Source organism: Haemaphysalis longicornis, unplaced genomic scaffold (assembly GCF_048455015.1).
Source record: "Haemaphysalis longicornis isolate Haplotype H1 unplaced genomic scaffold, Haemaphysalis longicornis Haplotype H1 scaffold_4, whole genome shotgun sequence".
Classification (NCBI taxonomy): Eukaryota; Metazoa; Arthropoda; class Arachnida; order Ixodida; family Ixodidae; genus Haemaphysalis; species Haemaphysalis longicornis.
Genome location: NW_027526361.1, coordinates 133,569,632 through 133,597,112, shown reverse-complemented (window position 1 = coordinate 133,597,112; position 27,481 = coordinate 133,569,632). Strand labels below are relative to the sequence as shown.

General features: G+C 48.2%; 1 long non-coding RNA gene across 1 annotated transcript; it reads right to left on the bottom strand.

Annotated features, from left to right (window-relative positions):
* Positions 1-130: 130 nt before the first annotated feature.
* LOC144179391 (uncharacterized) lies at positions 131-25,823 on the bottom strand. The gene is made up of 4 exons (XR_013324217.1): positions 17,137-25,823; positions 7,992-8,156; positions 2,412-2,658; positions 131-1,056 (listed from the first exon to the last, which is right to left on the bottom strand). It is a non-coding gene; the product is annotated as an uncharacterized LOC144179391 (long non-coding RNA).
* Between the last annotated feature and the right edge of the window lie 1,658 nt (positions 25,824-27,481).

Genomic DNA, 27,481 nt, shown 5'->3' with positions numbered 1-27,481 from the left:
TTGTAGTTGTGTGTGTGTGTGTGTGTGATCTCTCTTTCGCGAACATGACCGAACCGCGCAAATTCAACTCGTGCATTCGCACTTTCACATTCTTCCCCTCAGGGAAATGCGGGGAATTTTTTTACAAAAAATTGCTTTGTTTGCTGCGCTACATGTGCTAAGAAAATCGACCAAAGCGAAGTCCTAAAAAATAAACTGACACGATGCTCGCACGTGCCCATGTTCTCTAAGTCTCATGTACTTCACAAGTATGCGATTGTAACTTTGTTCAAACATGACACTCTCTTATGTCCTGCCGATGAGTGTTAAATGCCTCAAAGTTGTAGCCGTCGCTCATGTGGATTACACAAAAAATGCCAACATTGACGGCCATGTAATTGTGAATCCCTCAAACTTTCGCACTTCCTGCTTTAAACCGGTATGGATCTACAAATGACTTGGAAGTCGCAGTAATAACCTCACAGTTTGCTTGAATCCACATTGATGTTGGGACAAAGTTGTGTCCCTAGAATAAGAGCAGTCCAAATCATCAAGCAAAAAGGTCACGAAATGGTTTCTACAATACTTGTCAGCTTGGTTGGGACAGCTGGGCCCTGCAGGAGGAGAAGCATGCTGGCAGTCACCTGCCAGCATGCAACCCCGCTGGCGTGTCAGCATGCAAAATACTTGCACAAGGCATGAACACGTATGCTGTGTGCAAGATAGCTCACAAGATTGCATAGGCATTCGCCAGTGGCGGGCAGTTACCTAGTCCCAAGAAGTGAAACGAATTCATACGATGCCCATAGGCTACGCCTAACAGTTACCTGATTTTCCACGGCCTTCGACCTGTTGAATTCCCGCAGCCCTGTTGCCTCTGGCTACAAAGTCCCACTGCGACCAGCCACATTACAGTGGCAGAAGGCAGCCATTGAGTCCGTGGGCCAGGAGCTGATGAAGCTGCAGCTGGTGACGGGAAAGCCAGTGGTGCAAGACGGCCGACGAACGTCGGTCATCTCCCTGGCATTCACGCTCAAAAGCGTCTCCCAGCTGGCAGTAACGTTGTTTGGCTCCAACCTGTGCAGGTGAGAATAACGGGGAGCTTATGGAATGCAGCCAAATGTCACATCACAAAGCCTGCACAGAACAGGCTAATTCAAAATTTAAGCGCAAAGTTGGGGTGCAATAGGTGGTTTGTGTTAACCATGCCAAGACTGTACTTGTGAATAGGGGCGTAACCAGACCAGGGTTTCGGGGTTTGAACCCCCTCCGAAATTTTCCCAGGCCGCACGAAAGCAAGACTTAGTGTTCCTTTTAGGAAAAATCCTCCCTTCCAATCACCCATCAACCCCGACTCCCCATCGCGGAAAAGAATTCTGGCTGTGGCCCTGCCTGTGGAAATGCACAACCTTGTTATGTGTACAGCAGGAGAGGTATTGATAACTATTGTTGCTCTGAAAAGAAGCCATTATACAGATACAGTTTGACAATGCTACACAAGTGGGAAAAACTAAAATGAGTCCACAGCTGTTATAAATGAAATCTTGCTTTTAACTGGTTTAACTGGTTAATCGGCTTAGGTGACAGCTCGCCAAACAAAGTGAAATCATATAAGAAAGAGGCTAGTTCTCAGCCATTTTTGAGGTCTTCTTAGTGGCAGGATGTTAGCAAGCCATTGCCCTTTCCTGGACAAAAAGAACACATTATATAAAACCCTCTCTAGGTATCATTCATGAAAAGTACGCCATGCACGCCACTAATCTTTGCATGCACAGAAATTGTGCTCAAGGGATGCTGATGTGAGAATACTTCATGGCAGTACTATTTTGACGCAAAGTCACGTGCATAAGTAGCGTGCTTAAGCGAGATTCAATTTTACTGCAATGAGGGGAATTCAGTACAACTGGTGATGTGGGAATTGAATAGTCAGGTGTGAAAATGATAGATGCAGATAAGATAGCTGAAATTGTAACAAATCAATTAAATTCAGCACTCGTCTCGTGGCCCCCAGAGACACCACAACATTTCTCTTCGATTCGCAATTTTTCCTTCATATGCAAGAGGTGTTCAGTATAAATCGTACCGGTTGTTTGAAATGAGACAAGAGTGTGCAGGTGTAGGTAAAAAGTGCTTGGCTGGTTCAACACATTTACAGCACAGCAACTGCACTATTGTGAATTGGGGCAGATTATACACCTCAGTACCGCAATGCACGCTAATTACATCGCTATAATGCCATGGTAAGGCCATGTGCTAGGTTATAGTGAAGGAAGGGACAAATTTACAATAGATCAAATAATTCCGAACGAGGCTAAGGCACATACAGCCCTGAATGAGTCACGTTCAGCAAAACCGCAATGAATACCAGTTGTGCTAGTTTCAAGTTACTTAGACAAGTCAAGTACAAACAACCATGAAAAGTGGTGAAATACCTGCAATCATAACTTCTGTGCACCCAGGTACATATGTACAGCCAACCTGGACCAGGACCCACTGAAATGTATTTCAGCTGCGTCCGGCAATGGGCGGCTGGAACAACAACCCCTCAGCTTCAGAGTTCCGCCACGCATACCGAAGGACCCTGGTTCATGCAGCTGTGGGCGGCTCACAAAACGCCAATGTGACCCCACAGCAGGAAGGCATCATGTTGGCCAGGAACCAAGGAAACAGCAACAGCACCTGCGACGGAGACAGTGATGAGGCTGCGGACCCAGAAGCAGCAGTGGTACCAGCTGCGCTGGACCATGACTACTTCGCTGTGACTACATTTGCAAGCGAAATAGTTAAGTACATCGGCGGCTTCGAAGTGCGAAGCGTGACCAAGCCCCTGCACTGTGCCGAATGCGCAGGACTCCTTGTGTCCACCAGCATCACAAGTGTACTGACCTTACTCAAGGACAACGGTGGGCTTAGAGAGCCTTCCCACTTTGTGCACGCAGCCCTTCACGCAGCTGAGCAGGTCCTGCGCCAAAGCCCACCTACCCCGGGGGAGCAAGTGAATCGGCTCACGCTTCGGGCTTTTCAGGGGCTCCTCCAGCGGAACCCTACCATGCTCCAGCAGCTCGAGAAATACCACGATGAGCCTCATCACGTCATCAACCTGACAAAAGTGGTGATCCAAAAATACATGGTACTCTGCATCCGGGCAATTGAACGGCAGATCTCTGAGCAAAGTAGAGGCACATACGTTAGGCACATTATTACAAAGCGGGTGCTGCTTACCCACCAGTGATTGCTCCTAGCGCCACAAAAAAGAATCTTTTTTTGCTTAATTTCTTGATTTAAATGTCTGAAACTGACAGGCCAAATGCACTGGTTAAAACACCCCCACTTTATTTTCTGTTAGCAAGTCCACTAGCTTTCTTGTGTTGTGGTGTATTTATCCATGAATAACAGACAAATGCAGCCACTATGACACGCGACTGCCTGCAAGCCTTTTGTGTTTTACTGCAGCAGCGGCTGTCGATATTACTCATCACACAGATGATCAGTCATACTTACTGAGAAAACATTGCAGTGATTTTAGGGGGACTTTCTGGACCGACACTGAGTTCGATGGTGTGGTGTGCGACAGACTGTGGTAGTAGAACGATTTCACGGTAACTCGTACGTCCGGGACGCGTGAAGAAAGAATGTGCAGTGGTTTTGTTTATGCGTGACTTCCTGAAAGGGCTAACACGGCAGAGTTAAAGACCACAGGACGATCAAGGATTTCTTACTGTGCAGTGCCGTTCCACAGCTGCAGTGCCAGGAACACGGAAATTTTAGGGGGACTTTCTGGACCGACACTGTGCATTCGATGGTTTGGTGTGCAACAGACTGTGGTAGTAGAACGATTTCACGGTAACTCGTACGTCCGGGACGCGTGAAGAAAGAATGTGCAGTGGTTTTGTTTATGCGTGACTTCCTGAAAGGGCTAACACGGCAGAGTTAAAGACCACAGGACGTGCAAGGATTCCTTACTGTGCAGTGCTGTGCCACAGCTGCAGTGCCAGGAGCACGGAAATTTTAGGGGGACTTTCTGGACCGACGCTGTGCATTCGATGGTGTGGTGTGCGCCAGACTGTGGTGGGAGAACGATTTGAGGGTAACCGGTATGTCCATGATGCGTGAAGCACGAACGTGCAGTGGTTGCGTTGATGCGTGCCTTCGGGAAAGGGCTGACACGGCAGGGTTCAAGAGCACAGGACGTGCAAGAATTCCTTACTGTGCAGTGCCGTGCCACAGGTGCAGTGCCAGGAACACGGAAATTTTAGGGGGACTTTCTGGACCGACACTGTGCATTCGATGGTGTGGTGTGCGACAGACTGTGGTAGTAGAACGATTTGATGGTAACTCGTACGTCCGTGATGCGTGAAGGAAGAATGTGCAGTGGTTGTGTTGATGCGTGCCTTCCTGAAAGGGCTGACACGGCAGGGTTCAAGACCGCAGGACGTGCAAGGATTCCTTACTGTGCAGTGCCGTGCCACGGCTGCAGTGCCAGGAACACGGAAATTTTAGGGGGACTTTCTGGACCGGCCCTGTGCATTCGATGGTGTGGTGTGCGCCAGACTGTGGTGGGAGAACGATTTGAGGGTAACCGGTTCGTCCGTGATGCGTGAAGCACGAACGTGTTGATACGTGGCTTCCTGAAAGGGCTGACACGGCAGGGTTCAAGACCACAGGACCCACAAGGATTCCCTACTGTGCACTGCCGTCCCACAGCTCCACCGCCAGGAACACGGACATTTTAGGGGGACTTTCTGGAGCGGCACTGTGCATTCGATGGTGTGGTGTGCGACAGACTGGTGGGAGAACGATTTGAGGGTAACTGGTACGTCCGTGATGGGTGAAGCACGAACGGGCAGTGGTTGTGTTGATGCGTGCCTTCCTGAAAGGGCTGACACGGCAGGGTTCAAGACCACAGGACCCACAAGGATTCCCTACTGTGCACTGCCGTCCCACAGCACCACCGCCAGGAACACGGGCATTTTAGGGGGACTTTCTGGAGCGGCACTGTGCATTCGATGGTGTGGTGTGCGACAGACTGGTGGGAGAACGATTTGAGGGTAACTGGTACGTCCGTGATGCGTGAAGCACGAACGGGCAGTGGTTGTGTTGATGCGTGCCTTCCTGAAAGGGCTGACACGGCAGGGTTTAAGACCACAGGACCCACAAGGATTCCCTACTGTGCACTGCCGTCCCACAGCTCCACCGCCAGGAACACGGACATTTTAGGGGGACTTTCTGGAGCGGCACTGTGCATTCGATGGTGTGGTGTGCGACAGACTGGTGGGAGAACGATTTGAGGGTAACTGGTACGTCCGTGATGCGTGAAGCACGAACGGGCAGTGGTTGTGTTGATGCGTGCCTTCCTGAAAGGGCTGACACGGCAGGGTTCAAGACCACAGGACCCACAAGGATTCCCTACTGTGCACTGCCGTCCCACAGCTCCACCGCCAGGGACACGGACATTTTAGGGGGACTTTCTGGAGCGGCACTGTGCATTCGATGGTGTGGTGTGCGACAGACTGGTGGGAGAACGATTTGAGGGTAACTGGTACGTCCGTGATGCGTGAAGCACGAACGGGCAGTGGTTGTGTTGATGCGTGCCTTCCTGAAAGGGCTGACACGGCAGGGTTCAAGAGCACAAGACGTGCAAGAATTCCTTACTGTGCAGTGCCGTGCCATAGCTGCAGTGCCAGGAACACTGAAATTTTAGGGGGACTTTCTGGACCGGCACTGTGCATTTGATTGTGTGGTGTGCGCCACATGGTGGGGGGAGAACAATTTGAGAGTAACCGGTACGTCCGTGATGCGTGAACACGAACGTGCAGTGGTTGCGTTGATGCGTGCCTTCCTGAAAGGGCTGACACGGCAGGGTTCAAGACCACAGGACCCACAAGGATTCCCTACTGTGCACTGCCGTCCCACAGCTCCACCGCCAGGAACACGGACATTTTAGGGGGACTTTCTGGAGCGGCACTGTGCATTCGATGGTGTGGTGTGCGACAGACTGGTGGGAGAACGATTTGAGGGTAACTGGTACGTCCGTGATGCGTGAAGCACGAACGGGCAGTGGTTGTGTTGATGCGTGCCTTCCTGAAAGGGCTGACACTGCAGGGTTCAAGACCACAGGACCCACAAGGATTCCCTACTGTGCACTGCCGTCCCACAGCTCCACCGCCAGGAACACGGACATTTTAGGGGGACTTTCTGGAGCGGCACTGTGCATTCGATGGTGTGGTGTGCGACAGACTGGTGGGAGAACGATTTGAGGGTAACTGGTACGTCCGTGATGCGTGAAGCACGAACGGGCAGTGGTTGTGTTGATGCGTGCCTTCCTGAAAGGGCTGACACGGCAGGGTTCAAGAGCACAAGACGTGCAAGAATTCCTTACTGTGCAGTGCCGTGCCACAGCTGCAGTGCCAGGAACACTGAAATTTTAGGGGGACTTTCTGGACCGGCACTGTGCATTCGATGGCATGGTGTGCGCCAGACTGTGGTGGGAGAACGATTTGAGGGTAACTGGTACGTCCGTGATGCGTGAAGCACGAACGGGCAGTGGTTGTGTTGATGCGTGCCTTCCTGAAAGGGCTGACACGGCAGGGTTCAAGACCAGAGGACCCACAAGGATTCCCTACTGTGCACTGCCATCCCACAGCTCCACCGCCAGGAACACGGAAATTTTAGGGGGACTTTCTGGACCGACACTGTGCATTCGATGGCATGGTGTGCGCCAGACTGTGGTGGGAGAACGATTTGAGGGTAACCGGTACGTCCGTGATGCGTGAAGCACGAACGGGCAGTGGTTGTGCTGATGCGTGCCTTCCTGAAAGGGCTGACACGGCAGGGTTCAAGAGCACCGGACGTGCAAGAATTCCTTACTGTGCAGTGCCGTGCCACAGCTGCAGTGCCAGGAACACGGAAATTTTAGGGGGACTTTCTGGACCGACACTGTGCATTCGATGGCATGGTGTGCGCCAGACTGTGGTGGGAGAACGATTTGAGAGTAACCGGTACGTCCGTGATGAGTGAAGCACGAACGTGCAGTGTTTGGGTTGATGCGTGCCTTCCTGAAAGGGCTGACACGGCAGGGTTCAAGACCACAGGACGTGCAAGGATTCTTTACTGTGCACTGCCGTTCCACAGCTGCAGTGCCAGGAACACGGAAATTTTAGGGGGACTTTCTGGACCGGCACTGTGCATTCGATGGTGTGGTGTGCGCCAGACTGTGGTGGGAGAACGATTTGAGGGTAACCGGTACGTTCGTGATGCGTGAAGCACGAACGAGCAGTGGTTGCGTTGATGCGTGCCTTCCTGAAAGGGCTGACACGGCAGGGTTCAAGACCACAGGACGTGCAAGGATTCCGTACTGTACAGTGCCGTGCCACAGCTGCAGTGCCAGGAACACGGAAATTTTAGGGGGACTTTCTGGACCGACACTGTGCATTCGATGGTGTGGTGTGCGACAGACTGTGGTAGTAGAACGATTTGACGGTAACTCGTACGTCCGTGATGCGTGAAGCAAGAACGTGCAGTGGTTGTGTTGACGCGTGGCTGGATGCGTGCCAAGGTCAGGTTCAAGAGTGCGGCGCATTGAAGATACACGTACCACCCCAGGTGCTATACAGCTCAGCTAGCTGGTGACCCACGTGAATGGGGTATAAAGGGGCTCGAATTTTTTAGCCTACAAATATTCCCTGAAACTATGCCGACAATTGGCTCAACAGCTATTCATTTAGGCAATTCACCAGTACGAACTTGTTTTGGATAGCGGGAAGTGCATCGACTGCCTTCATATTTTACTTTACGGGGAAAATGATATAAGAAGCGGCTTTCAAGAAATTGTTTGGATATACCAGATGACATTAAAGACACCTAAAGTGCAGGCACTGGAGCAACAGCACGTGCAACCGCCCTGTGTGCAAGCCTCACTAAAGCCACCACAGGGAGAGCTGGTACTGGGAAGTGTGAGTAGTGACGCGAGAGTTTAGTAAACATCGAGCACAGCTGTGGATATGTACACTTACGTGTCGATAGGCCTTCATAGTGGGCCTCATCGGTTATCAGTCTCGTACTGACCGCGGACTGCTAGGATCGCAATCGCACTATTGGCTTTTTCGTGTATCCCCAAGGGACATCCTTCCCGAAGGTAGTCCTTGGACTGCTTGCGGACTGGTAAATTGACGAATGCACTGCAAACAGAGGAACGTTTTAATTTGTTTCGAAGCAAAATAGTGTCCACTTCAAGACAAATCAATGTGCAGTGGGGTTCGATTTGAAGGTTTTTCACTCGAGTGGCGAAAAAACAAGCAGCAGCGCTATAGTACGGGCTGTAGAGTGGTTGTATCATGCAACAGACTACGAGGGGAAGAAGGCAGCGCTATCTTTATTTCAAAAATTCTGAAATCGTCCGTTATGCATCTTAGAAGTCCCGTCGATCGATGCTCCGTCGATCACCTTGATCGTGACTACACAACAACGTCTAAAGTAGCCGCAAGGGCCGCAAGATAGTACGGCTAGCTATGTTTATCCGTCGAGTACAACCGACAAGTAAACACATACAACTAGCGTAGCTGCAAGGGCCGCAAGAGAGTACGGCTAGATATGTTTATTCGTAGAGCGCAACCGACAAGTAAGCACATACAACTAGCAAACCCAAAGAACGCTCGTACACTCCAACTGATCACGTGGGCCATAGATACAAATGGAGCTACTGTTTACAGTTGCCGCGATCTTCGGAGAACCAAGGAAATGGCGAGCGCTAACACTGATAACTCGCAAAGAGTTGTACTACGCATAAATGCACAACAACAGTTACGGCAACCGACAATCCGAGACACGTAAAAGTTTCGACTGATTTTCCCTGGACTGATCACAGCTAGGAGAACGGCTCTTAGCACCTACATTGGCATCGAATAAACAAAAGAAAAGTATGAACTATCAAGGAAGACCGTTTACCTCGTATGGTTTTCTGGCGTCACTGGTGCCCGGCGAGATATTAGTAGGCGAGCGGCAGGAAAAGATTCAGCCACACGTTTCTTTCACTCCTCCATGATCAATTTTCGGTACGATTATACAGTTTCTTTGCACATTGTAAGAAACCCTATGATCACGCACATCCCGCTCTTCAACCAAACACACCATGGCACATGGCTACTACACAACAAGATAATTCGGCTGCCGCGTTAGCCAATTCCAATTCCAATTCCATGTTCCCCCCCTTCCCCGTCAGAAAAAAAAACAAAATCAAAATGTAGGGAACAAGACCTGCTCCAGCTAGGCTATGGCAGGTTTAAAGCCAATATAAAATAAACAAATAGGGCGAAAAGCCAAACAAACATTTTTAAGAAAAACCAATTTGGTGATTAAAAAAAAATACCCCGACGTACGTAACAGCAGGACAACCAAGCAAAGTTTAAAAGACTAACTAAGCGCGAAGGAACATCAAACAAAGCATAGGGAAGAACGTTCTCAAGTCAGTTCGGCACAAAAGATCGCACAACGTAGCAGTTCCACTCTCAAGTGTGTACAGCACCCTCAAAGAAAGCCCGAGTCAGAGCTGAGGCGGCATTATCAACTCTCACAGACACCAGGTCACACGCTGTAGCACGAGGACCTTGGGCACACAATATCGCGGAGGTGCAGTCCATGGGTGGCACGTATCTGATGATTCTGATTGTGGGGTTTAACGCGCCGACGCAACGCAGGCGATGAGGCGCGCCGTAGTGGAGGGCTCCGGATTAATTTTGACCACCTGGGGATCTTTATCGTGCGCCGAAATCTCGTACACACGGGCGTTTTTGCTTTTCGCCTCCATCAGAAAAGCGGCCGCCGCGGCCGGGAATCGAACCCGCGACCTCGTGCTCAGCAGCGCAACGCCTTAGCCACTGAGCCACCGCGGCGGGTGGCACGTATCTAGGTGTTAGTTCTACTAAAAAGGCGGCAAGCGGGGGTGAAGGTATAAAAGAAACACCGAGAAAAAAAAACCACTGTACACACGTAAGCGTCACACCTCGGGCATAGATCGGGAAATAAAATCGGTGAGGTCCATAAGAATCTTCACGGCTGTTGAACTGTCCAAAAGGTGACGAAGCTGTGGTGGCTGTAACGGTGAATTCGACAGCCGACGAAGTCTCTGAATATAGCTGGCCGTTTTCGGGCATTCTGTTAAATAGTGCCCAACCGAAGTGGCAGGCGCACCACAGAAGCACTGACAGTTTGGCGTGAGTTGTAGACGGTGAAAGTAATGAGGAAATCGACCGTGTCCAGTTATCAGGTGAGCTAGCTTCTTGGAAGGCGGGAAATAGGAAGGAAGGTCCAATACACTGGGAGTCCATCGATATAATTCAGTGTCGCAGTTGTTAGTACTCCACGTCTCCTGCCATACCAAGCGACCGACCTTCATCAGCAAAGAACGCACTCTGGTTCTCAACCACCTTCCACGAACCTCCTCTCCTCTTGTGGCAGCACTGCGGGCGACAGTATCCGCAAGCTCATTCCCCCACACACCAGAGTGAGCTGGCACGTGGTATATAGATACAGGCAGTAAATTTGAGAGCAGGGAAATATTCTCTTTTAGGCGATGAATGGTAGCGGACTGATTAAATGGATTATTGAGAGCCAATAAAAGCGACAGACTGTCTGAGTAGATACTGACGGGGCAGGAAGGTCTGTCGTCCAAGAGAAACAGTACGAGTTGTTGCATGGCAATCACCTCGGCATCAAAGGAGGTGGTTGGACACGCCAGACGGAACCTCCTCACCGCATACACATGGTCTGCCCCATTCAAAATAACAAAGGCTGCTCCTGATGCAGTCGACGTGTGTGATCCGTCTGTGAAGGCGTGCAGAGTGGAGACGTACAGCCTGCGGTTTGCTTCCGTTCTGGTGAGACGGTCGTAAGGGACACGAAGTCGTCGCGCAGGGTGTGTGTCGACCTTGATGGGCAGGTCCACATCAGGAGGATCGAACGATGCCGTGTTGAAGGTCACTGATTGCTGGTGATGAAACAATAGAAACATGCGTACTGTGATGTCTAGGTGGATGTGAAGCGGAAGCGCATCGGCAAGGACTTCTAGGGCGGCGGTCCGTGTGGTAGTATACGCCCCGGTGACGGCGAATAATGAAGATCTTAGCAGCGAGTGTACGCGGGCTTTCAGTAGATGGTGTTGGTTGATGTGCCACCATGCAGGCGCTGCGTATGAGACTGCTGGAAGGACCACAAGGTGATGTAACTGACGGAGATGAGATCGACTGACTATGGTATGCATGCGGGCAAATCTTGTGAGCGAAACTGCCATCTTTTCAACTGTGAATTTCAAGTGGTTTGTGTGCGCCACGAATGTGAGGTGACTGTCGAAAATCACTTCGAGGAGTTTCATTTCCGTCACCTGCTTGATAACTGCGCCGTTGAGCTTGATGGTTGGTTTCCTAATAGCCCCGCGGTCACCTTTGGAGACAAGAAGGCAGGAGCAATTAGCGGGGTTCAACTTTAATTTTGCGGCTCCGGCCCAAGCAGTTATCCTAGAGAGGGCTACGTCAGCAGTCGCCTCCAATTGTCGACGCGTACGACCATGAATAATGATCACGGTGTCATCCGCATACGCTTGGATGTATGCATCTTGAGGCATGGGCAGGCAAAGCATATCATACACATATGCGTTCCACAAAAGTGGGCTGATAGGAGAGCCCTGAGGAGAGCCTTTTGAAGTGGCATGGGTAGTGCTTCCTGAAAATGTGTCAAAGGAGACGGTGCGACCCTTTAGAAATGATTCCAGGAGCTGGTAGATGTTGCGGGGGCAATGATGAGATCGGAAAAAATATAATAATCGGGGATGCCAGATGCTATCAAATGCGCCTGTAAAGTCTAGTGAGATTACGAGTGAAAGTCCCCCACTGTCTTTATGCTGCTGCAGTCGATTGCGTAAAGCAAATAAGGCAGACGTCGTGCTTTGACCGGTAGTGAAACCATATTGCTGTGGATGAAGTAAGCGAGATCGTTGTAGGAAATAATATAAGCGGCCATTTAACATTCTTTCCAAAAGCTTGCCAATCATAGATGTCATGCATATTGTCCGGTACGAAGAAGGTGCAGTGGGTGAGCGTCCTGGTTTTAACAGAAAGGTGACACGTGCTTGTTTCCAGGGGGGGGGGGGGGAAAGTGACCGTTCGCGAGACAACAGTTGAAAAGACACAGTAAAAAATTAGGAATATGATGAACGAAAAGACGAACCATGGGAGTTGTGACACCGTCGAGACCTGGCGCTGCATTAGCATTTAAATTTCGAGAGGCCAATTGCAGTTCTTCTAGCGTGAATGCATCATCTTGTTCTTCCGCGGGGTATGGAGTTGAAGCCACTATGGTTCTAATTGCCATGTGGGCCAGGGTGTCATCACGTTCATCAACAGGAAAGTGAGTCCGCATAAGCAGATCCGCCGACTGTATTGTGGATGTTGTCGAAGTGTCGTCCGTCACAAGTAGTGAAGGCAAAACAGAGGGCGCTCTAAGCTGGTTAAACGCCACTTTAAAAGGTGGTCCAAAAAGGTTCTTGCCGGACGCTCTCGAGCATGCCTGTCGCACAGCCTTGTCTTTTGCAAGCTGAATATTTTCCCTGTACGCAGCAAGTCGCCGATAGTAAATGAATTTGTAATCCGCTCGTAAAAAGGGGTCGCGACACTGCTGGTACCGGCGGCGCAACACTCGCACGGCTGATCTCTCTCTCGCAATGGCGTCACTCCACCACATGTTTCCCTTGTGCTGCTTCGGAAGCCGCTCAAACTTTCTTTTGAGACAGTCCAGCTTAGAGTAAAATTTGTCCAATGACGAGTTGAGGGCGCTTGGTGTAGCAATATCTTGATGAGTGAAACCTTCAATCCAGTCATCACTTGCTAATTCTTCAACCAGATGTTGTAATGCGGCCTTGCTTAAGCGTTTTTTCTGCGGTAATTGCACCATTCTGGGACCAAATACCACATATTTATGATCAGATTGAGTTGGTGTGTCTCGAACTTCCCACAAGGGGTTGCCATCCCAGATTGTTCCGGAAACGAGGGTGAGATCAATCCAAGACTCTGAATATGCATTGTGAAATGTGGCTATGGACATGGGGTCGTTTAATATTCGGAGGTGCGCCCCATGAATGAAATGAGCAAGCTGAATGCCACGAGAGTTTAGAACGGTGCCGCCCCAAAGAGGATTCCTAGCATTAAAATCGCCCGCCAGCAGCAAGTTCGGTACTCGGTGGCGCTGAAGAACGTCTTCAATACCGGACAACGTAAAGTCAAGAGGTACAGATGGAGCCGCGTAAACGGCTATTAGGAGCAAGGTGAACTCCTGGTGCTGAAGTCGGAGAGCCACGATGTATGGAGACACTGCCAAGGGGAATACGTCGAATCTGCGCTTAGGTATGAGAACCATACAACGTGGGGTGGCTGAGTTGAGGAAACAGAGCCAATTGGGCGGCACTCCGGGCACTGTTGATCCACGAGCGTAAGGGTCAGACACAATAGCCACATCAATGTGCTCCGCTTCGATGAAATCAACAAGGTGAGAAGTAGCTGCACGGGTGTGATCCAAATTTGCCTGAATAAATTTTAAGAAAGTCATTTGATATATTCTTGTGACAGTGAGCCGGAAACAAAATGTTATGTTATGCAGAGACAACGGGGGAAGAGCAAAATGCCTGGGTGCATTCATAAATGGTTTTTTGACGCATGCGTGAGACTCTTGATTCTACAGTGTAGCAGCAAGGCGCATTGAAGACGTGATCTGAACGACGCCCCGCTGCGCGACACTCCCTGCAAACAACCTTTTCCTTGTCAGCCAAAGTGCAGTCTGCAGTGGCATGCTCTTCGGCGCAGTATGTGCAGCATACACTTTCTGAATTGCATCGTACCGCTACGTGACCGTAAGTACAACAGCGGCTGCACGCTGCCACGTAAAATTTTCCTTTATGGGACATGACGTCCATCCAACCAATAGACGGTCCTTTCTTTTCAAGATGTTGCACACAGAAGGCGAAACTTCCACGATATGTACGTTGTTGCCCGTGCAGTCTTTGAAATAAGTCCTGTGTTTGAAGTCTTCTTCTGGGATCTCTAATCCATTTCGAGCATTGATGTTTGTGCGGAGTAGGCCGGGAACAACGCTTGGGTCAACTCCACTGATCTTAAACTGGGGAAGGCGGCGTGGAGGGCGGGTGACTTTGATTGCAGCTTTCAATTGTACATTTCCTTCAATTGCTTTTTCCAAATTGTCAATGGATGCGCGGTCTGCAGATATCACTGTGAGCCCTGAACGGTTGGGGATAAGTTTCACCTGTTTGACGCCAATTCCTGATGGATCATTTCCGAAAGTCGCTTTTAACAATGTGATAGTTTCGGGGCCGGGATGAACAGAAGGAAGCAACGGAGAAATGTGCAGTACATGATTCGGATCCGAGGCGAAGCTGACGGCGTTATCTGGGCGTTGTTGCGTGGGCTGAGGAGGAGCAAGCGATGGTGCGGGACCCCGAGAGCCAGGAAAGACATTCTGGTGGTCTCTAACAGCGTTCACATATGACCGCCGCGGCATAGAAGGTTGTTGGGTGGCTTCACACTCTCGACACTCAGCTAGTTGTGAACGAAGTTCGTCAATTGTTCCTTCGGCACGAGAAAGCTTTGTGCGAAGCGCCATGAACATTGCCTGAATGTCAAAGAACACTTGCATGATTCTTTCACGCGAGGGACATGGCACTTTGTGCTTGCTGTCGCTGAGGATATTAATTAGTAGCTTCCCTTTGTCACATAGAAGAGAGGTATCTTCCTCTTTTTCTGTGGATAATCCCTCCAAAAGGTGTGTTGAAGATACCGGAGAACTTCCACCGCCACTGGTACCAGCTGAGGCATGTCCCCGCGGGGAATTGTCCCCCTCCAGCTGATGATGAGTATCAAGGGGATTGTCTCTTGGTAAAGATTCTTGCTCTTTACCACGTCTATGACACGACACAGCCCATAGAACTCGAAAAACAGTGAGGAAAACAAACCCACCCTGACGCTTAAGAATCCAATAACCGTGCCAAGCCAATACAGATGTCTTCCCATAACCCCCCCACAGCGACATGGATTCCCAGGCGCAGTTTCCTCTCTAGTATGCTTACTAAGGAACTCTATGGTTCTAGATGACGAACAGCTGTATAGCTTTTATTGGCGATGTGCTTCAAGCTGCACCCGAAAGGTCCACATGTCAACAATGGACCTGTATTGTCTAATAATATTTGGTGCTTCCTGTATCTGGGCCAGCCCTCGAAGTTTCTCTGTATTTGTCTCATGCCTTAGCAAACAAATCCCAATTGAGCTATTTAAATCCAGCCCTGTAAAACCGGCTTCACTAAGCACAAACGCATTGCTAGAAACACATCTAATAAGGGGAAATATAAGCAGTGTGGCAACAAAATGTGGGGTTCTAAAGCCTTTTTTAAAAACCCAATTAGTGAATTACGTCACGCTTTTCTATTCTTATCGAGTCTGAAGGTACGAGTCTATCATAATTACGCATGTTAATTTGTCTGATTATGTGTTTACTTAGCATGTATTAGGTACTGCACTTGTTTCATTAAGGGCAGACTTGACAAAGAATGTAACACTGTTGCACTTCTCGTTATTGAACTTTTTTTTGTGAAAAGAAATACTGAAATGTCCCCGTAAATGCTGCTTGTCCGGTACCGTTTTCACAATTTTCACAACAGTTCGTACAGTGTCCACCATGTGCCCCTAGGAGACAGTCAAAGACTCGTGCAGGCATGCACAAAAAATTTTGATGCATATCAAACAATTGGGTACCACTGCTATAGTTACATGTTTTCTGAGCATGCCTAGACTGGAGCTATTACAAATTACCTATTTGGTGTATAAGGGTGGGTATTTTGTGAAGCAACCAGTTTTGCAAAAAGAACTTTATTTTATGTTAGGTGAAAGTGATTAGCTTTGTGCCTGATAGCCCTTAGACTGCAATTCTCTGAATACTTCAAATCTAACCAATTGTACACCCACCCAATTTTCACCGGAGCGTCGACCGTTTGGTCGATCAGCGCCTCGCGATGGAGTGATACGGCAAACTCGGCGAGAGTAGCCGCATGCGCACTAAGCAAAGGCCGCTGCTGTCGTTGTCTGCTAGGCTGTTCGAAGAGCAGACGGCCGCCCCCAATTTTTGTTATTTGCTTATCACACTGCCTGCCATACTCGGAAGTTTTCGAGACCGGGCACGTAGCGCCAACTGAAAACAGAGTAATCAGCGTTGCTGAACTAACCTTGCGCCTGAACGAACTTTGTGTTTGGCAACGCTGATCACTCTGGTTTCAGTTGGCGCCACGTGCCCGGTCTTGGATAAAAATTTCGAGTATGGCAGGCAGTGTGATAAGCAAATAACAAAAAATGGGGTGGCCGTCTGCTCTTGGAACAGTCTGCTCTTGGAGAAGTAGATGAAACGAAACGCGCTATCCCGTTTCGTCTACTTTCCAATGGGGGCGTGGCCTTCCGGGCCTCTGACGTATTTGACGTCGAGGCCGCGCAGCCATCACATCCGCTGCACCCTTTTTAGTGGCAGTAGCAGCAGCGGAGCTGTCCCAAATACATTTTATAATTCACCTGTAAAGCTTCTAAACTGTTCATCGGTAATATATGTGCTTTTGCAATGATTTTGTTTAGCTCCGAAAAAATTTTGAATCCACGCCAGCATTCATTGCGCAGTCACGCTATATACGATCCGAAATGCTGTGTGCCAGCTGCTGACAGCTGCCGTGGTGCGTGCCAGCTGTGCAACAAATCCTCCCGGTTCTGTGTGTGCAACCCCAGAACCGCCCGCTGGGTTGGGTGGGTGGTGGTGACTTTAAAAAAATTCCCGCGCCTTCTCGCGAGGGGAACACGAGTAAATGCAGAGCATTGGGGCCTCAGTACTGGTTGAAGGCAGTGTTGCTTCCATCGCTTCTTCCGTGATGCTGGAGTAGCAGACACGAGTAAACGTGTGGGCGAGCGTCAACCAAGCAAGGAAGGAGCAACGCAGTGACTGAAGCACGAGCGACCGCTAGACGCTTTATATTTGCAGCGCGCGCAGTAGAGGGAGAGCAGTACGGGGGGAGAGCGCGCATGCGCAAGCAGCGCGCGCCCTTCCACGCGCCACCGCGCTGCTATCACGCACCTGTTACGCCGAGACCGCGACGGAGCGAACGGGCTGACTACGACGCATGCGCACGCCAGCTGCTGTTGAGAGAGAGGAGTGAAGGAGGAGAGGCGCACCTGCTGCGGACGCGGAGCTGTTGACACCGTCCGACGCAGGAAGAGGCGAGCCTAAGAAATGCTCTGCATTTAAAATTGCGCGTTGTGCTTCAGAAGACTTATCATTGCCCGATGCTGAAGGACGGTGCGAGATCCCCAGCCAAATTTTTGAAGCCCGCGATTGCCCGTATTATTGCCAGGAAATTTTCTACGTGCCGTGATGTGTCTGTTTTTTTATTTATGCATTAAGATGAGTGAACCTGTTTCGTATGTCCAAATGCATCGCTGTTTATCTTGGATTTTGTAGTGATCAAGGCGGAGCGGCACTATATGTTCTTGTATGCGCGCTGAAAGAAACAAACCAGGATTTTCATGTCGGGCTAAGCAAGCATACTAGATTTCCAATGGTTGAACAATGCCATGTCCAGATTAACAAAGTCTGCAGTTTCGCCATTATGTTATTGTGAATTTGTTTATGCCTGCTGTACTCACTCAGCTTGCGCACTGGCAGCGATTATGGCGAGACAATTGCACGGTCTCGACGGGTTGAATGTGTAACCCGACTTCGTTAGCGCGAGTGGTAAAAAATGCATTCAAGTGCTACCCTCTGAAATCTTTCAAGTAGTACTAGAAAGGCGAGTGCACCTTTGGGCAAATTTGAACTATTTCTAGCAAAACTATTGAACTATTTCTAGCAAAAGTTTCTGTGTTCAGAAGAAAAATTTTGTTTCATTGTTTTTTACGTTGCATGTAAAATTTTTAAACTCCACTGGTCTTACTAACCAGCACTGTAACATTGTTCTGTTTATATCCAAAGAATGCGCTTGAATACGAGCAATTTTTGCGCATAATTTTCGTCATTTCTTTTTGATTTCGTAGCCATTAGAGCGTGGACAAGAGGTTCCATACAGTTCTTTCTCGTAATTTGTAGTTGTGCAACGCTTAGTGATCACAGAGCTGGTGCAGTGGGGTTATTGTTTGGGTGACCGAACGTTTTTTTAGTGCATCTGTATATTTATGGAGTGAAAGTGCAGTGCTTTTGTTTTTTGACGCTCGGTGAAATGTAATGCCAATGGAGTTTGCAAACGTAAGCTCTGTGAACAACGTTAATGCATTTACAAACGTAAATGCTGTGAACATTCTTCTCTCTGCATATACAATGAAGGTGCTTTGAAGTACACAGTTTACAAGAATTTTTTCATGCCCCATAAATATGAAGCAGCCATATTCTAAACTGCAGTTGCAACAAAGTGTAACTCAAATTAGGAGCACCTGTCTAAAACTAATGCCATTGAAAGAGTGTAGTGTAGGTTAATTTTCACTGTTCAAATGCATTGGTTGCAATTTTTTGCAGCATCAAATCTACCTTTTGCCTTGCCACGGGAAGGTTGTGCATGACTCGATATTTTTACGTCATGTTTGGCTCTGTATTTGTGACTGTGGCCAGTTCTTGACGCTGCTTTTCTAGTACATCCCCTCTGGGAAAACACAAGTACACACATACTCAGCATCAATTACCAGTAGCCTATTTAAGTCCACTGCGGGGGGAAGGCCTCTCCCATTGACCTCCAATAGCTCCTGTCCTGGCAACCCGATTCCATTCTTTACCCCAAGATTTTTTACTTCGTCTTTCATCGAGTTACCTTGGTAATACTGGTTGTCATTTCATCACATTACATGGTCAGCCCAAGTCTACTTTTTCTTAGGTAACAACTATACTATCCTACACGCGAGTTTGTTTCCCAATCCAAAGCAGCTGTTTTCCTGGCCTTAAGTGTTACTCCCAACATTCTTCATTTCATTGCATATTCAGCCAACATTAGTTTTCTTTCTGGTTCTTTAAGTAAGCCGCCGTTCTGCCATATCTCATCACCGACAGCCTGCATTGGTTTTATACTATTCCTTTTAGTGTTGCTATGCACACTGCTCACGTGAATATTCTTCCACATACCCCATTGACACAAGTGAATGCATACATTTTGATATTTGTGCATGACATCTTTCAGTTTTTCTACATTATTCCCATTATGTATTGTAATGCGATAGCATGTCTTTGGGAGTGGGAGTCTTTTTTGTTACCTTTTTGACTTCCGTTCTTTATTGTAAAAAAAATTAGATAAACCACTTTTAAATGCTTTAAGTCATACTTGTGTACAAGAAGTGGTGCTGTCCTCTAGGCTTTGAGGATGTTGACAGGCACTGAAACTAATAAACTATAAAAAAGTAGAAGTAAAGAAAGCTGTCATTCAGCCTAGCTAAGAACTGAGTGTCACATAATTAGAATGCTAGCCTTAATTTCTGACCATCGGCAATGCATCCTGTCAAGGCAAACCGGAATATTGCTGATGACAGTTATATATTTTGCATGTGTTGACCAACTCTATTAAACATGTAGACCCATGCCATATTGATAAACAGTGGTTATTGCTAAAGTTCCTCATAAGTATACATGCCCTTTAGTGGGTCGGGCTTTTTTGTATGGCTGGTTCGTTGCAGAAGAAGCTGAGTTTAAAACACATGCTATACAAAAACTTTAGCCGGCTGTGCTTGACGTAACCCAAAGTGAAAAGTTAAAATTATGTCTTATGTAACCTTATCCATATGCTTCAAGTTACGTCTGATGTAACCTGCAATTAACTTTAAAAAAAATCTGGTATAATCTACAGTAAAGAATTACTCCCATTTGACAAAACCCGAAATTGAATCCATTTGTCCTTCAGTCATATGCACTGCGTATTATTAAAAATTTTGTTTCTTGCACAATAGTGGATTGAAATTCTCTCTCCCGAGGTGTTCACAAGAAGCAAATCCTCTGAAAACTTTGAAGGACAGCTAGATTTGTTGTTGATGTGGACACTGCGTATACACCTTTTAACCCTGCTGCAACCTGCAATGCCTAGCAGTGTTGTAAACAAATATATAAATACGTAAATGTATATGAAAGTTACGTTCACAATGAAAGGTCAAGTAAAAAAATTTTTTGCGTCTGACGGAACCAAACTACAGTGATGCTTTATGTAATCTATGCAACTTTACTCGAAAACAACACTGTTGCTGCATACGACAGACCCACTGCAACCTGAGTTTGGGGTTTAACGAGCCAACGCTACACAGGCAATTAGGCGCACTGCAGTGGAAGGCTCTGGATTAATTTTTGCCACCTGGGGATCTTTAACGTACACGGAAATCTCGAACACACGGGCATTTTTGCTTTTTGCCTCCATCAGAAAAGCGGCCGCCGCGGCCAGGAATCAAACCCACGTCCTTGGGCTCAGCTGCACAACGCCTTAGCCACCCACTGCGACCTAGTGTTTGCTTAAAATGTCAGAAGCACGCTTGTCGTCATCGTAGAATACGTGTGTGAACAAACCTTCAGGACTGCTTGACCAGGCACGTGACACATCACGGGGTCCACTAGTCGGTGGAGCCCGCCAACATTATTTGATGACATGAGTTAAGGGAGCAATCAAAGCTGCACCAGATGTTTCTGTACAATGCGTCACTCTGGAAGCTGCACCAGATGTTTCTGTACAACCCAAAGCATCGCAATAGAATTTCCACGGCGTCTGGGTAACGCCGGTTACAGCCTGGCATTAGATGCAGCAGCTGACCCATCCAGCAGCGACCAAAGGTAATGAAACTTCTGTCCATTGTTCAGGCTGGTATTTTCATGGACGGCTGCCTTAAAAGAGCCATGAAGAGAAAACACAAGTTTGGTTCATTCAAAATATTGCCTCGTTAGAATCATACTGACACCACATTTAACGTAAACTTAGCTCAAATAAGCTATATAATTAGGAAAAAAAGGGAATGGCCATGCGAGCCACAAGCTCATTTTCCGCAACAGAACCTATGATACTAGCCAGCTCTTCGATTTTAGGAGGCCGGCAAAAGCAAACGCCAATTAGGCAGAGCTGATAAGCTTGCTGAACGAGCTATTTGCGCTTAAATATGGGGCACGTTCTTTTTAAAGCAGTAAGAGTGGGCGGACAAAAAGTGGAAGTTACGAAAGCACACGTAAATATCGAAGTACCGATGCGTACTGCTGTTGGTACTGTGCTCACTATGCTTGGTTTAGCTGCACAGGACTGCGAGGCTTGACGACCCTGGCCGATTGACGCAAGCAATGGTGTCTTACGCGACCATCTCTGTCGAGCGAGCATTATGTTTCACGAAACGATTCTTTTCTCCCTGAACAAAAACGCGCCCGGTTTAAATGTGGTCAAAAACAAACCAAAGGCAGAAAATGGCTTGCAACTGTATGATGGTGCCATCTAGGTTCACTAAGCGGTAAACAAGGCTTCCCAATCAGCTGCAGAGAGGTCGACTCTTGTGATGTCATTGCAGACCACGAAAACACACAATTTAGCGGGAAAATCAAAATTTTAACTTACATAGTTACTCATTGAATAAAGAATCGTTCACATCCGCACAAGCGCTGGGGCACTATCAAACACGAAATCTTTCGAATAAAATAAACTTGTATTTGTCTTCATGGCTCCTTCAAACTGCATCCAAAAGCTGAGCCACTGGCACAACTCCCCACTGAATGTTTGGAGCTGCAGCGTTGGGAGCTACATGGAGTTTCGATGGAGATGACACTCATCACTCTGGAATCCACTACAGAAGGTGCTGGGGCTGTAGATCCTGGCAGACGTTGATCATTCCATAGCGATCTCTTCTTAGCCTTTAGCTCACCCAGCATGCCTTTGGTGGCATCATCATACCTCATAATTGTGTCGAACTCGTCGTGAGGTAAACGTTTTTAACATCGGCATTCAGCTTGCTCAACTCATCGTTGTTGGGCTGCAGCCACTCTATGAGTGAGCCTGAAGTTTCCACATCAGGAGTATCCAACACCGTCTTGGCTTCATTTAAAAACCTTGTGTTTTGTTGTTGATGAGCTGTTCTTTACTTTCAGCTAGTGCATTCTTCTTTCCGGATTATAACAATGCCTCCTCCACATTGTGGTCCCCAACGTTGCTCTTACCGATTGGACACGATAGTTTGGTTTAGTATCCCCGACTTCTTCCTTCTCGGCAGTCCAGGCACCATAATATGATTAAAAGCGGCCAAGTCCACTAATTGTAAAGAATAGCAGTATTTACATTAGATAGCTAAGAATGTCCATGGCTTCTGATGATCCTCGACTTCTTTGTTCAGACCAAGGCTGCCCCCTTGGCCCATCCTTCTCTTCATCTGGGTTATCTCTATGTATCCGACAACTTAAAATGCAACAACCGGCATGCCTGAAAGAATCCTCAGTACCACATACATTCATAACTTGGTCTGAGCTTACACCCCTGTATAACTAATGTTTTTGCGGTAGATTTGAAGGCATTAGCTTGGAGTCATAGGTTTATAAGCTAAGAACAAGCTATGTAGGATATGGTGAGAATAATGTGAGCAGGAAATCTGTGTTTTTATAGCCACATTTGGCACCTTACACATCAGAGGCAGTGCAAACAAACATTAAAAATGGAAACTGAACGACCTAACATATTAGAAATCATTGGTGGCAGGACAAGCCCAGCTAAACAAACAAAATCAATGAGTGACACAAAACAAACAGGTGCCTGAAATGTACCATTGCAGAGTAACACAAGACAAACAGCTGCCAACAATGTACACCCGCCCAATTTTTTGCCAATATTACCGGAGCGTAGACCGTTCGGTCGATCAGCGCCTCGTGATGGAGTGACACGGCAAACTCGGCAAGAGTAGCCGCATGCGCACTATAAGCAAAGGCCGCTGCTGCCGCCGTTGGCTAGGCTGTTCCAAGAGAAGACGGCCACCCCATTTTTTAAGTGCGAATGCACTTCTTAAGCGACCCTGAATCACGCGTCCACCGCCGTCCGTCCGTCCGCACCACATACCCACTTAGGGCGATTGGCCAAGAAGAGTTCCTAATTTCTTTAGCACATACCCACTTAGGGCGATTGGCCAAGTAATCTGAATCACGCGTCCACCGCCGTCCGTCCGTCCGCACCACATACCCACTTAGGGCGATTGGCCAAGAAGAGTTCCTAATTTCTTTAGCACATACCCACTTAGGGCGATTGGCCAAGACTCGGGCGTGAGAAGGGCTAATGCACCAGCTTAAAGGAGTACTGACACGAAATTTCAAAGCTGAGATCCGCTCTAGTAATCAAGTACAACGACAACACAAATAGGTGTCTGTGAATAAATGCATCTTTCTTTCTTTGTAGTTGTGTGTGTGTGTGTGATCTCTCTTTCGCGAACATTACCGAACCGCGCTAATTCAACTCCTGCATTCGCACTTTCACATTCTTCCCCTCGGGGAAATGCGGGGAAATTTTTGTTATTCGCTTATCACACTGCCTGCCATACTCCAAATTTTTCTTCAAGACCGGGCACGTGGCGCCAACTGAAACCAGAGTAATCAGCATTGCCAAACGCAAAGTTTGTTCAGCGCAAGGTTAGTTCGCCAACGCTGATTATTCTGTTTTCAGTTCGCGCTACGGGCCCGGTCTGGAAAACTTTCGAGTATGGCAGGCAGTGTGATAAGCAAATGACAAAAATTGGGGGCGGCCGTCTGCTCTTCGAACAGCCTAGAAGACGACGGCAGCAGCGGCTTTTGCTTAGTGCGCATGTGGCTACTCTCGCCGAGTTTGCCGTATCACTCCATCACGAGGCGCTGATCGACCAAACGGTCGACGCTCTGGTGAAAATTGGGCGGGTGTACAATTGGTAGATTTCAAGTATTCAGAGAATTGCAGTCTAAGGGCTATCAGAGGCAAAGCTAATCCGTTTCAGCTAACATAAAATAGTTCTTTTTGCAAAACTGGTTGCTTCACAAAATGCACACCCTTATACACCAAAGCAGTAATTTTTAATAGCTCCAGTCTAGACATGCTCAGAAAACATGTAACTATGCAGTGGTACCCAAATTTTTTGATATGTATCAAAATTTTTTGTGCATGCCTCCACAAGTCTTTGACTGTCTGCTAGGGGCACAAGGTGGACACTGTAAGAACTGTTGTGAAAATTGTGAAAACTGTATTGGACGAGCAGTATTTAAGGGGCCATTTCAGTATTTCTTTTCACTAAAAAAATTCAATGACGAGAAGTGTAACAGTGTTACATTCTTTGGCAAGTCTGCCCGCAAAATCTGCCCTTGATGGAAAAAAGTGCAGTACCTAATACATTCTAAGTAAACACATAATCAGACAAATTAAAATGCGTAATTATGATATACGCGTACCTTCAGACTCGATAAGAATAGAAAAGCGTGACGTAATTCACTAATTGGGTATATAAAAAAGGCTTTAGAACCCCACAGTTTGTTGTCACACTGCTTATATTTCCTCTTATTAGAGGTGTTTCTAGCAATGCGTTGTGCTTAGTGAAGCCGGTTTTACAGGGCTGGATTTAAATACCTCAATTAGGATTTGTTTGCTAACGCATGAGACAAATGCAGAGAAACTTAGTGGGCTGGCCCAGATACAGGAAGCGTAATAATATTAGATAATACAGGTCCACTGTTGACGTGTCGACCTTTTGGGTACAGCTTGAAGCACATCGGCAATGAAAGCAATACAGCTGTTCGTCATCTAGAACAGTCAACGTCACGCACGGCACCTGCCCACTGAATACCTCTATCCCACAAAAGAAAAAAGAAGCGTTCACAAAAGATAACAATGCTGCGCACCACGTTTTCAGGTGTCACGAAGCACAGCACGATATTTGGCTTTCCAGAACTGCCGGTAAGAACCTCACCCACCAACAGTTGCTTGGCAGAGCTGGCACATTTCATTCCAATTCCCGAACAGAAAGCAGACAGCTTACCAGCAGTCAACTTACATGCTTGAAGCAAGAGAAACTGGAACTACACAGCGGCTCCCACCACAGGCATGCAACCGCAGCCGAAAGCCTCGTAGCGCGCATGTTAGCGCAAGCGCAGTTTCGAAAAAGCTACTAATGCATTGTTATTAGAAACTTTACGCAATTTAAAAAGGAAACAAAAGCATAGTCAAAACTGGAAAATTGTGCAATATATTTGAATTAAACAAGTGCGTTTGCTAGAATACGAAAAAGATCGGCGCCGGCGTCGGCATTATCTTTTAATTTAGGTAGTACTACACGCTATTTTTCGTCTTAAAGGCATTGTTAAAGGCATTATGAACGTATTTAACCACTGGGAACCTTGCACGCTTGATTAGCCTGAGATGATCAGCTTTGTTTGATGCTTGCAGAGCGGATAAACGAACACAGTGCCACTCCGCCTTGGTTGGTAAGAAAACCAAAAGGTAAGCGGCGATGCGTTTGGGCATACGAAACATGTTCGCTAAGGCGTCGGGTACACCGTATAGCGTAAATAAAAATAAAAAAACGAACACACCAAGTCACGCAGTAAATCCTCTGACGATGAAATGGAAGATCGCAGGTTCGGAAAGTTGGGCTGGAAATCTCGCACGGTTTCTCAGAACCTCACAATACAACGGCTTATGAAGCATACGGCGCACTTTCATCACAGTCACCACCACCCACCCAACCCAGCGAGGGGTATTGTGGTAGCACAGCTCAGCGAAACTTTACGGCGAAGCAGCGACAGTGCAGCACAGCTTGTTAATCGCACACAGTGCGCGACTTTTTTCTTCGCTCAACGGATCGGCTAGGCTAGAGCGTGACTTCGCAATGGATGCGGGCGTGGATTTGAAAATTGTTCGGCGCCTTACGTAATCATTTCAAAAGCGCATATGTTCCTGTTTACAGTTTAGAAGTTTTACAGGTAGATCGTAAAATTTATTTGGAGCTGCTCCGTTGCTTCAGTTGCCACTGCAAAGCGTGCAGCGGATGTGACGGCAACGCGCCGTCGACGTCAGAGATGTCAGCGGCCCCGAAGGCCACACCCCGTTGGAAACTAGACGAAACGTAATATCGCCACCAGGCTTGTCCGTGGCGTGGCCCGAGCACCTTCGGTACGTCTGACCGTTCTGGGTGGTTACATTGTACCGTTTCTGCCGACATCACCTTTGTGGAGTCGCCTGGTCTGATAACGGTCATAGCCGATTGATGACCCCGCACGCGCACACCAGCCTCTGAACAATCCTCCCGAGATCCCGAGCCAGTTGACCCTTTCTCCAGCCCGCTATGTGAGTGAGAGAACGCATGTTTCTTATTGTGAATTCTTTGCTCTGTTTTTTTTTAATGTTAGGGCGTTGTTAACATGCGTGAAGCTCTTCGTATGGCTGTTCGTAACTTTGTTTTAGGAATTGTGCATTTATTTGTCTATAGTCACAAACATCCTGTGCAGAATAGTGTAAAAAAAGTTTAGTTTTTAAAACGAAAAAAAAGGACGAGGCATGGCTGTTCCGTTGGCCGTAGAGGGGGGAACTCCGGGCTGTTGCAAGGCTGCCTCTGTCCCCTCCTTCGGTTCTTGGAAATTCTGAGGGTGGTTTAGTTTGTATTTTGTTTTGGGCTTCTCCGCGGCAGAGCGACGCGGGTTAGAGCAGTAACGTTGGGTTAGAGGGGGTGATGGCACCCTTGCTTGGGCGAGTCTGTATTGGTTTCCCTCAGCCTCTAGTCTCTTGTCGCCGCCGTGATCCGGCTCGTCCTTGCGTAGACAAGGGGGGGAGTTAGGGAGCTTTTCGGCATTTTGCACGCGTAAGCGGCATCTCTTGGCGTGCCATCTGCATTTTGTGTGTGGGATGAGTGAGTTATTATCCGTCGGTTCGTTCGCCGCGCTTTCTCGGCCGTTAGTATCCTCGCGCGAGTTCCTCCTCTCCCTCCTCTCCCTACGAGGCGACGGGGGGTGCGCGCAGGAGACTGCCCGGAGACCACCCTTGGGACGCGCAGCGATCGCACGGTACGTACATGCCTTTCGGCCACTTTTGGCCGTTTCTTGCATTGGCCGTTGTTTCCCACTTCCGTGGGTCACGGCACCCACCGTGTCGATTGTCGCATGCCTCGATTACCGTCAGTGCGTTTATCTAGGATGTCCGAGAGTCTCCGCGGGTGTATTACACTGCTTGGTGGGTTGCCCCCGCGTCCGCGATGTGACGGCTTGCGCCGTCTAAGGTCAGCGGACGAGCGCCGATGCCGCCCGGTCGAGTCCAGTGGCTTGAAATGTGTAGGGGCCACAGAGAGACCCCTTCCCCTATGCCAGCGAGCGTTGCGGCCGCCAGCGCCGGCGGGCGCTAACAGCTGCCCGACTACGGGCTGGGCACATGCTGGCGGGTGTATGCCCCAGGGGCTAGGTGCATAGTGCAGTGTAGCATTTGTGTAGTATCGTGGTTGTCCGCTTA